The sequence below is a fragment of the Triticum dicoccoides genome, chromosome 5B (assembly GCF_002162155.2).
Source record: "Triticum dicoccoides isolate Atlit2015 ecotype Zavitan chromosome 5B, WEW_v2.0, whole genome shotgun sequence".
Classification (NCBI taxonomy): Eukaryota; Viridiplantae; Streptophyta; class Magnoliopsida; order Poales; family Poaceae; genus Triticum; species Triticum dicoccoides.
In genome coordinates, this window is record NC_041389.1 from 183,580,650 (window position 1) to 183,592,646 (window position 11,997).

Sequence of the window (11,997 nt, forward strand, 5' to 3'; positions counted from 1 at the left end):
AGTCCGCGAGGAGCAGCACCAGTGCCTCCGCACCTCTGCTCGCCGCCTCGTCCGCGCCCGCTCCCGCCCAGGCTCGCCCCGTCGTCCCGCCCAGGCCACGCCGCGCCGCCCGCGCGACCCCGCGAGCGCCTCGCCCGGGCCCTGCGGCCTCCACCAGCGCCGGGGCGGAGGGAGGGCCGAGCGGCGTCGCCGGGGAGGCCGCCCACGCTCGGGCCCTGCGGCCTCCGCCAGCGCCGGGGCGGAGGGAGGGCCCAGCGGCGAGGCCGAGAGCGCGCGGATGGCCGCCCATGCTCGTCCACCTCGCCCGGGCCCCGCAGCCTCCGCCAGCACCGATGCGTGCCACCACGGCCTCCACCTCCTCGTCGACGCGGTAGTGCGGCTGCGCGCACAGCGTGGAACAACGGCGTCGGCCGTCGGTGGCCCTTCGGCGCGGTGGAGATGGCCATTGGTCGCCACGCTTGGGGCCGGTGCCGGGGCCGCCCGTGGCCTCCGCGCTTGGTGCCGCTCGGCCGCCCGTGGCAGGCCTCGCCGGTCGCCTGGACCACGGCCGCACTCCTCGTCGACGTTCCCCGGCGTGGCCTTCGGCTGCGGCGACACGAACGAGGGCGACGGGTTCCCGGCGTGGCTGGAGCTGCAGGAGAGAGGCCATGCACGTGGTGGGCCTAGGAGGAAAAGAGGAGAGAGAGGGAGGAGAGAGGCTGGCTTGTGGGGCTTTTGCATGCAAAAGAGAGCGCCGGCGCCCCAGCTGCCTCCCGGTTTGCTGCGTTCCGCTTGCGCGCGCCGGCCGTAACATTAGACAAATCCGGCGCTTTTTGAGGTCTTGGGATCTCGACTGGGAGAAAAATTAGACACCGGCGTCCAAAAAATGCTCGTGGGGGGCTTCCTGGGGGGCCGGCTGGAGATGCCCTTACGAGCAAGGACAACTGCCTGTATACCGGAGTCAACGTGAAAGTTGACGTGGATCAAAGTCCCATTCCACCGGTATTGCGGCATGGGATAATAAATGCATTCCACAAAGATTTATAGACGCACTAGGTGGCACCCTGATTGGCATTTAGCACAAATTTAGCACAGTTGAAAGAAATTGTGTGGCGTTATGCTTTGTGGAAATTGCAGGGTCATAGATTTGCTCACCGGCATTAACATACGTAGATAACGATGGTATTTTCCTTGCAAAAAGAGTTGACGTTGGTATTAAATATAGGTGTTTAGGACATCTCCAACATCACCCGCAAATGTCGGGAAACACATCCGAATGTTTATTACCATCCAACGCGAGACGGGTTTGAATGTTTTTGCCATCCAACGCTGTGCCGCAAATGTCTGCGGCGACCGGACCTTCGCCACGTAGGACTGACCACCCCGGCCCATCTAAAACCCTCTCCCACCCATGCCAACGCCGCTCTGTAGCTTGCCGGGCATGCCGGCTGAGAGCGTCACGTCCGCTTACTCGCGGGAACGGATCCTCTAACATCATGAAGGGATGTCACGAAGCTAAGGGATGGTAAGGACACTGTAGCAAAGGCAATGTGCATAATTACTGTTCATAAAAATAAAATCTGAAATTAATTTTATTGCACCATAATTTTGTTTGTATGTAATTTTTGTAAATGTATACAGTAGATATGTAATTTACAGATTAATCCAAGTCATTTTAGGCTTAATTATATGGATGTGAAGAAGAGATGTCAGGGTATTATAGCTTCCCTGACATCCCTTCGTGGTGTTAGAGGATCTCATTCCCTTACTCGCTATCCACGCTGATGCTGACTCGAGCGATGCTACCACATTGGGCGATGGGGACGTCTTCCTACCGCATTTAAGTGTGCTGCCCATACATTCGCCTGCTCCCGCATTGTACATGCGCGAGGCCTAGGAAGCCGCGGGCGCCCGTGTAACATCCTGAGACTTGTAGGACTATTGCTTGAGTTTGGATAGATATTGTAACAGCCCAAATTTTCAAATTTGGATTGTTAATAGGATCATTCTTTTACATATGCATATTTGAAATTTTGGAGGTTATGGAATATTCTAATGAGAGGGAATAAAAGGACTTTCCCACATATTCATTTGACTATTATTTTGATTTTACAATTATTCAAATCATTTTCAACTCAAGGAAAAATATTAGAGAAGGAAATATGACTCCTTCAAAACAATATGTTGAATGTGCATTGAATAATATTTAGATATTTATTTTCGGTGGAAAAATATTTTATGGAACATTTATAAAGCCCCAAATAATTTTTTGTAAAAATATTTTGTGTATTTTGTATTATATTGGGCTGGGAAAATGTTCACTGTGTTCTATATTAGTACTACTATTTTACATATAAGTTTTGATTAATTTTGGTTTTGATTTGATAATTGTTTTGGCCAAATATTTGTCCTGTTATTTAGTAAATAGGATTTTCCCAGAAAACTTGTACTGTGTGTTTTGGGCTAGCCAGTGCGCAGCCCATTTCTTTCCCTTGCTCGCGCGCGTTGAAGCGCCGTGTAGCCCAGCTAGCAGGCCGGCCATTTCCATTCTGCGGGCAGCCCACCCAGTTCTGTTGTTTGTCTCTCTCTTTTACATCTCTCCCCGCTGACTGCTAGGGCCCGCCAAGTCGTCTTTCTCCTCAGGACAAAATCCCGCACGTTCCCTTGTTCTTCCTGAAGACCTTCCCGATCCAAATCCTCGTCGATTCGGCTTGGATCTTGTTCCTCTCGCATGGATATTTCACTATAAGTACCTACCACCTCCTTGTCATCCTATTTTTCGCCAAAACCGCCGCCTCTCGTGCCCTAGAACACCCCCACGATCTCGCCGGAGTCCGCTGCCACCTGAAGCTTTCCCCGGTCAACTCTGACGCTGTCGTGAGTCTCTACCTCTTAACTTCTGGTCCAAAGATTTCCCCATGCTTCCTGTTAAAACTAATTCTGTAATTAGGGGAAAATCTTCCCTTGCCCAAACCGTCGTTGCGGTTTGTCCCGCAACCGACGCCTCCCTTCGATCTCCTGGAACCGACGCCCCCTCGAGGGATCGTCGTGTCTCTTTGGGACATATAAAAGGGGCCTGTAACCATCGATCAAGATACTCGATCACTTCTGATTCGAAACACGTTATCACGCATGTAGGACAACCAGCGAAGAGCGAAAGAGAAAAGAAAGGGAGGGAAAGAGCACCCGCCAGCGGTGAGATGCCGAGCCTCGTCTCCTTCCTCCGCGCGATCCACGAGGATGGCCGTCGCTACGGTCGCTGTTTCCACGGACTGGGTAGACTCTGGCGATTCCTCGAGGGGGCGTCCGTGGTGCTTACCACGCCCCGAGACAGGGTCGCCGCACCACAGCACGCGCCCACCGTGGTTCTCCCCCTGCCCATGGCCATGCGCCCATGATGGCCGGATGGTGGCCGGCCCGAGCGCCCCGGTGATGAATGGGGTCGCCGCTGCGCCTGGATCGTCCCCCGGGTCTTCGCCTCCACCACCTGCTCCACCAGCCTCGGAGTAGGGATGGAAGGTGCCGGCTTCAACTCCCCACCACCACTAGAGGCTACTGCGGGCCCGAGCATCTGCGCGGAGCAGCGCTTCGGCCGCCTCTTCGGGCGCGCCGTCGCAGCTCTCGACCGCCCTCCCAGCCGCCGCTCAGGCTCATGGGCTCTGACGGACCTCGGCTTCGCCACCACTTCGCTGCGCCAAGCCTCCACCATCACCGTCTCCTCTTCGGATGAGGAGGGCTCGTCGGCGACGAGCCGGTGACCACCAGAGACCGATGGGATGCGGCGGCGGCCGCTCCCCCCGCTGGTAGCGCCGTGTCGGAGGAGGGGATCGAGTGGTGGTGCGGGCGTCGGATTATCCGACCCATATCCGTAATCGCCTTCCCCCCCCTCTGCCTTATGCGGTGCGGCGGCGGTTGGGTCGGCCAAAGGCCGTGCAGGCCCAGGCCCAGGCGCCTGCGGGTCCTCCGGCTGCCTCCTGTTGGCCGTGCACGTCATTTCTCTCTCTCTCTGTTTTATGAACAGTAGTACTAATTATTGTATTTGTGCTGGTTTAGACTGTTTAGTACTGTTTAGTACCTAGTTTGACTGCTACTTACATTCTAGTCTAGTTCTAGATTAAATCTAGGTTAGGACTTGTGTAATTATTTGTGTGTTTATATTATGTAATGGATTGAATATAAATAAAGTACCGGCTGGGAAGAATGACATGTTCCATGTGTTTACCACATATCAAGTCCTCTTGAACATGTTTTTGCGATTGAGATCATCTTCTCTTGCATATCAAACTTGCAAATTTTTGAATATTTCTCCCTCCTTATATATGAATTGTAGCATACACAAGGTAATGGCAATGTAGCCTATTACTGTGAGATCTATGTGATCTTCAATGTGTTATGTTTACACAATTGAGGTTGAGATTTTTTTCAAGCTTTACATTTGAGCATCAAATTTGTGCGTTCTTATTACAGAACCATGATGATTTTCACCCGTCAATTAATTATCTCTGGTTCCTCATGTAGGCAAAGATGACTGCCAAAGAGTTTGGGAGCTTGCCCTCAATGGCCACAACTATCCTACATGAGCTATGAACATCAAGACCAGTCTTGCGTCTCATGGGATTGCGGGTGCAATCTAGCCCCCTGAGACTCCTCTCCCGGCTGGAGCCACGCCGCTGACAGAACAACAGAACTATGCTGCTTTATTTATCATAAGGCATCATATTCATCCAGATTTGAAGTCTGAGTATTTACAGGAGGAATCTCCTAGTACTCTGTTTCTGGCCATCAAAACGAGGTATGAACAACAGAAGGCAGTAGTCCTGCTAGAAGCACTCCATGATTGGACTCATCTCCGTCTTCAGGATTTCAAGTCCATCGGTGAGTAAAATCATGTTGTTCATAAGATATGTTCCAAACTGCGCTTTTGTGAGAAGGAACCTACTGAGGGGGAGAAGAAAGAGAAAACTTTGTCTACTATGCTCCCTTCAGATAGAATCCTCCAACAGAAATATCGTGCTCGAAACTACACTGTCTATTCCGAGCTTATTCACATGTTACTTCAGGCTGAAAAGCATGATGAGCTACTCGCTAAGAATGGCTCTCAGTGCCCAGTTGGGGCACAACCTTTACCTGAAGTCCATCTGAATGTTGCAAATAGACAGAAGTTTAATGGTACCTTTCGGGGTAAACATTCTAAATTCGAGCATAAGCGAAATCGCAATGGGAACAGGAGATCTAGATACCCAGGAAAGGGAAAAGGCACTTCAAAGCCTAGGGTTGATAAATCTAAGCTTTGTAACAAGTGTGGATGCTAAACACATTCTACTGAAAAGTGCACAATGCCCAAGCATCTGGTTGTTGGGGAACGTAGTCATTTCAAAAAATTTCCTACGCACACGCAAGATCATGGTGATGCATAGCAATGAGAGGGGAGAGTGTTGTCCACATACCCTCGTAGACTGAAAGCGGAAACGTTAGAACAATGCGGTTGATGTAGTCGTACGTCTTCACGGCCCGACCGATCAAGCACCGAAACTACGGCACCTCCGAGTTCTAGCACACGTTCAGCTCGATGACATCCCTCGTACTCCGAACCAGCCGAATGTTGAGGGAGAGTTCCGTCAGCACGACGGCGTGGTGACGATCTTGATGTTCTAACAGGACTAAGTTCATGATAAATTTAAGTTCAATTAATCATATTACTTAAGAACTCCCACTTAGACAGACATCTCTCTAGTCATCTAAGTGATCACGTGATCCAAATCAACTAAACCATGTTCGATCATCACGTGAGATGGAGTAGTTTTCAATGCTGAACATCATTATGTTGATCATATCTACTATATGATTCACGTTCGACCTTTCGGTCTCAGTGTTCCGAGGCCATATCCGTATATGCTAGGCTCGTCAAGTTTAACCCGAGTATTCCGCGTGTGCAACTGTTTTGCACCCGTTGTATTTGAACGTAGAGCCTATCACACCCGATCATCACGTGGTGTCTCAGCACGAAGAACTTTCGCAACGGTGCATACTCAAGGAGAACACTTCTTGATAATTAGTGAGAGATCATCTTAAAATGCTACCGTCAATCAAAGCAAGATGAGATGCATAAAGGATAAACATCACATGCAATCAATATAAGTGATATGATATGGCCATCATCATCTTGTGCTTGTGATCTCCATCTCCGAATCACCATCGTGATTAGCACCGTCACCGGCGGGACACCTTGATCTCCATCGTAGCATCATTGTCGTTCCGCCATCTATTGCTTCTACGACTATCGCTACCGCTTAGTGATAAAGTAAAGCAATTATAGGGCGCTTGCATTTCATACAATAAAGCGACAACCATATGGCTCCTGCCAGTTGCCGATAACTCAGTTACAAAACATGATCATCTCATACAATAAAATATAGCATCACGTCTTGACCATATCACATCACAACACGCCCTGCAAAAACAAGTTAGACGTCCTCTACTTTGTTGTTGCAAATTTTACGTGGCTGCTACGGGCTGAGCAAGAACCGTTCTTACCTACGCATCAAAACCACAACGATAGTTTGTCAAGTTAGTGCTGTTTTAACCTTCGCAAGGACCGGGCGTAGCTACACTCGGTTCGACTAAAGTTGGAGAAACTGACACCCGCCAGCCACGTGTGTGCAAAACACGTCGGTAGAACCAATTCCGCGTAAGCGTACGCGTAATGTCGGTCCGGGCCGCTTCATCCAACAATACCGCCGAACCAAAGTATGACATGCTGGTAAGCAGTATGACTTGTATCGCCCACAACTCACTTGTGTTCTACTCGTGCATATAACATCTACGCATAAAACCAGGCTCTGATACCACTGTTGGGGAACGTAGTCATTTCAAAAAATTTCCTACGCACACGCAAGATCATGGTGATGCATAGCAACGAGAGGGAAGAGTGTTGTCCATGTACCCTCGTAGACCGAAAGCGGAAGCGTTAGAACAATGCGGTTGATGTAGTCGTACGTCTTCACGGCCTGACCGATCAAGCACCGAAACTACGACACCTCCGAGTTCTAGCACACGTTCAACTCGTTGACGTCCCTCGTACTCCGATCCAGCCAAGTGTCGAGGGAGAGTTCCGTCAGCACGACGGCGTGTTGACGATCTTGATGTTCTACCATCGCAGGGCTTCGCCTAAGCATCGCTACAATATTATCGAGGAGGACTATGGTGGAGGGGGGGCACCGCACACGACTAAGAGATCAAGAGATCAATTGTTGTTGTGTCTAGAGGTGCCTCCTGCCCCCGTATATAAAGGAGTGGAGGAGGGGGAGAGGGCCGGCCCCTATGGCGCGCCCTGGAGGAGTCCTACTCCTACCGGGAGTAGGATTTCTCCCCTTCCATGTAGTAGGAGTAGGAGACAAGGAAGGGGGAGAGGGAAGAGAAGGAAGGAGGGGGCGCCGCCCCTCCCCCTAGTCCAATTCAGACTAGTCATTGGGGGGCGCGCGGCCTGCCTCTCTCTCTCTCCCCTAAAGCCCAATAAGGCCCATATACTTCTTCCTCCGTATTCCCGTAACTCTCCGGTACTCCGAAAAATACCCGAATCACTCGAAACCCTTCCGATGTCCGAATATAGTCGTCCAATATATTGATCTTTACGTCTCGACCATTTTGAGACTCCTCGTCATGTCCCCGAACTCATCCGGGACTCCGAACTCCTTCGGTACATCAAAGCACATAAACTCATAATATAACTGCCATCGAAACCTTAAGCGTGCGGACCCTACGGGTTCGAGAACTATGTAGACAATGACCGAGACACGTTTTCCGGTCAATAACCAATAGCGGAACCTGGATGCTCATATAGGCTCCTACATATTCTATGAAGATCTTTATCGGTCAAACCGCATAACAACATACGTTGTTCCCTTTGTCATCGGTATGTTACTTGCCCGAGATTTGATCATCGGTATCTCAATACCTAGTTCAATCTCGTTACCGGCAAGTCTCTTTACTCGTTACATAATGCATCATTTTGTAACTAACTCATTAGCTACATTGCTTGCAAGGCTTATAGTGATGTGCATTACCGAGAGGGCCCAGAGATACCTCTCCGACAATCGGAGTGACAAATCATAATCTCGAAATAAGCCAACTCAACATGTACCTTCGGAGACACCTGTAGAGCTCCTTTATAATCACCCAGTTACGTTGTGACGTTTGGTACAAAGTGTTCCTCCGGTAAACGGGAGTTGCATAATCTCATAGTCATAGGAACATGTATACGTCATGAAGAAAGCAATAGCAATATACTAAACGATCAACTGCTAAGCTAACGGAATGGGTCAAGTCAAACACATCCTTCTTCTAATGATGTGATCCCGTTAATCAAATGACAACTCATGCCTATGGCTAGGAAACACAACCATCTTTGATCAACAAGCTAGTCAAGTAGAGGCATACTAGTGACACTATGTTTGTCTATGTATTCACACATGTATTATGTTTCCGGTTAATACAATTCTAGCATGAATAATAAACATTTATCATGAAATAAGGAAATAAATAATAACTTTATTATTGCCTCTAGGGCATATTTCTTCAGTCTCCTAGTTGCACTAGAGTCAATAATCTAGTTCACATCGCCATGTGATTTAACACCAATATTCATATCTGTATATGATTAACACCCATAGTTCACATCGTCATGTGACCAACACCCAAAGGGTTTACTAGAGTCAATAATCTAGTTCACATCGCTATGTGATTAACACCCAAAGATTACTAGGGTGTCATCATGTTTTTGCTCGTGAGAGAAGCTTAGTCAACGGGTCTGTCACATTCAGAGCCGTATGTATTTTGCAAATATTTTATGTCTACAATGCTCTACACGGAGCTACTCTAGCTAATTGCTCCACTTTCAATATGTATCCAGATTGAGACTTAGAGTCATCTGGATCGGTGTAAAAGCTTGCACTGATGTAACTCTTTACGACGGGCTCTTTTATCACCTCCATAATCGAGAAATATTTCCTTAGTCCCCACTAAGGATATTCTTGACCAATGTCCAGTGATCTACTCCTAGATCACTATTGTACTCCCTTGCCAAATTCAGAGCAAGGTATACAATAGGTCTTGTACATAGCATAGCATACTTTATAGAACCTATGACTGAGGCATAGGGAATGACTTTCATTCTCTTTTTCTATTTTCTACTGTGGTCGAGATTTGAGTCTTACTCAATTTCACACCTTTGCAACACATGCAAGAATTCTTTCTTTGACTGTTCCATTTTTGAACTACTTCAAAATCTTGACAAGGTATGTACTTATTGAAAAACTTATCAAGCGTCTTGATCTATCTCAATAGATCTTGATGCTCAATATGTAAGTAGCTTTACTGAGGTCTTTCTATTAAAGAACTCCTTTCAAATACTCCTTTATGCTTTCCAGAAAAATTCTACATCATTTCTGATCAACAATATGTTACTCACATATATTTATCAGAAAGGCGGTAGTGCTCCCACTCACTTTATTGTAAATACAGGCTTCACCGCAAGTTTGTATAAAACTATATGCTTTGATCAACTTATCAAAGCGTATATTCCAACTCTGAGATGCTTGCACCAGTCCATAGATGGATCGCTGGAGCTTGCACATTTTGTTAGCACCTTTAGGATTGACAAAACCTTCTGGTTGCATCATATACAACTGTTCTTTAAGAAAACCATTAAGGAATGCAGTTTTGACATCCATTTGCCAGATTTCATAAAATGTGGCAATTGCAAACATGATTCGGACAGACTTAAGCATCAATACGAGTGAGGAAAAACTCATCATATTCAACATCTTGAACTTTGTCAAAAACCTTTTTCGACAAGTCTAACTTTGTAGATAGTAACACCACTATCAATGTCCGTCTTTCTCTTGAAGATCCATTTGTTTTCTATGGCTTGCCGATCATCGGGCAAGTCCATCAAAGTCCACACTTTGTTCTCATACATGGATCCTATCTCAGATTTCATGGCCTCCAGCCATTTTGCGGAATCTGGGCTCATCATCACTTCCTCATAGTTCGTAGGTTCATCATGGTCTAGTAACATGATTTCCAGAATAGGATTACCGTACCACTCTGGTGCGGACTGTACTTTGGAAGACCTACGAGGTTTGTAGTAACTTAATCTGAAGTTTCATGATCATCATCATTGGCTTCCTCACTAATTGGTGTAGGAATCACTGGAACTGATTTCTGTGATGAACTACTTTCCAATTCGGGAGAAGGTACAAATTACCTTATCAAGCTCTACTTTCCTCCCACTCACTTCTTTCGAGTCTCTAGAAAGGATCCATTCTTAGCAACGAATATTTTGCCTTCGGATCTGTGATAGAAGGTGTACCCAACAGTTTCCTTTGGGTATTCTATGAAGACACACTTCTCCGATTTGGGTTTGAGCTTATCAGGTTGAAACTATTTCACATAAGCATCGCAGCCCCAAACTTTAAGAAACGACAACTTAGGTTTATTGCTAAACCATAGTTCATACGGTGTCGTCTCAACGGATTTAGATGGTGCCCTATTTTAACGTGAATGCAGCTATCTCTAATGCATAACCCCAAAACGATATTGGTAAATCGGCAAGAGACATCATTGATCGCACCATATCAAATAAAGTGCGGTTATGACGTTCGGACACACCGTTACGCTGTGGTGTTCCACGTGGCATGAGTTTGTGAAACTATTCCACATTATTTTAACTGAAGGCCAAACTCGTAACTCAAATATTCATCTCCACGATCAGATTGTAGAAACTTTATTTTCTTGTTACGATGATTTTCCACTTCACTCTGAAATTCTTTGAACCTTTCAACTGTTTCAGACTTATGTTTCATTAAGTAGATATACTCATATCTGCTCAAATCATTTGTGAAGGTCAGAAAATAACGATACCCGCCACGAGCCTTAATACTCATTGGTCTGCATACATCAGTATGTATTATTTCCAACAAGTCAGTAGCTCGTTCCATTGTTCCGGAGAATGGAGTTTTAGTCATCTTGCCCAAAAGGCACGGTTCGCAAGCATCAAATGATTCATAACCAAGTGATTCCAAAAATCCATCTTTATGGAGTTTCTTCATGCGCTTTACACCGATATGACCCAAACGGCAGTGCCACAAATAAGTTGCACTATCATTATTAACTTTGCATCTTTTGGCATCAATATTATGAATATGTGTATCACTACGATCGAGATCCAACAAACTATTTTGATTGGGTGTATGACCATTGAAGGTTTTATTCATGTAAATAGAACAACATTTATTCTCTGACTTTAAATGAATAACCGTATTGCAATAAACATGATCAAATCATATTCATGCTCAAGGCAAATGCCAAATAACATTTATTTAGGTTTAACACTAATCCCGAAAGTATGGGGAGTGTGCGATGATGATCATATCAATCTTGGAACCACTTCCAACACACATCGTCACTTCACCCTCAACTAGTCTCAGTTTATTCTGTAACTCCTGTTTCGAGTGACTAATCTTAGCAACCGAACAAGTATCAAGTACCCAGGGGTTACTATAAACACTTGTAAGGTACACATCAATAACATGTATATCAAATATACCCTTGTTCACTTTGCCATCCTTCTTATCTACCAAATATTCAGGGCATTTCCACTTCCAGTGACCATTTCCTTTGCAGTAGAAGCACTCAGTTTCAGGCTTTGGTCCAGCTTTGGGCTTCTTCGCGGGAGTGACAACTTGCTTGCCATTCTACTTGAAGTTCCCTTTCTTTCCCTTTGCCCTTTTCTTGAAACTAGTGGTCTTGTCAATCATCAACACTTGATGCTCTTTCTTGATTTCTACCTTCGTCGATTTCAGCATCACGAAGAGATCGGGAATCGTTTTCGTCATCCCTTGCATACTATAGTTCATCGCGAAGTTCCAGTAACTTGGTGATGGTGACTAGAGAACTCTGTCAATCACTATCTTATCTGGAAGATTAACTCCCACTTGATTCAAGCGATTGTAGTACCCA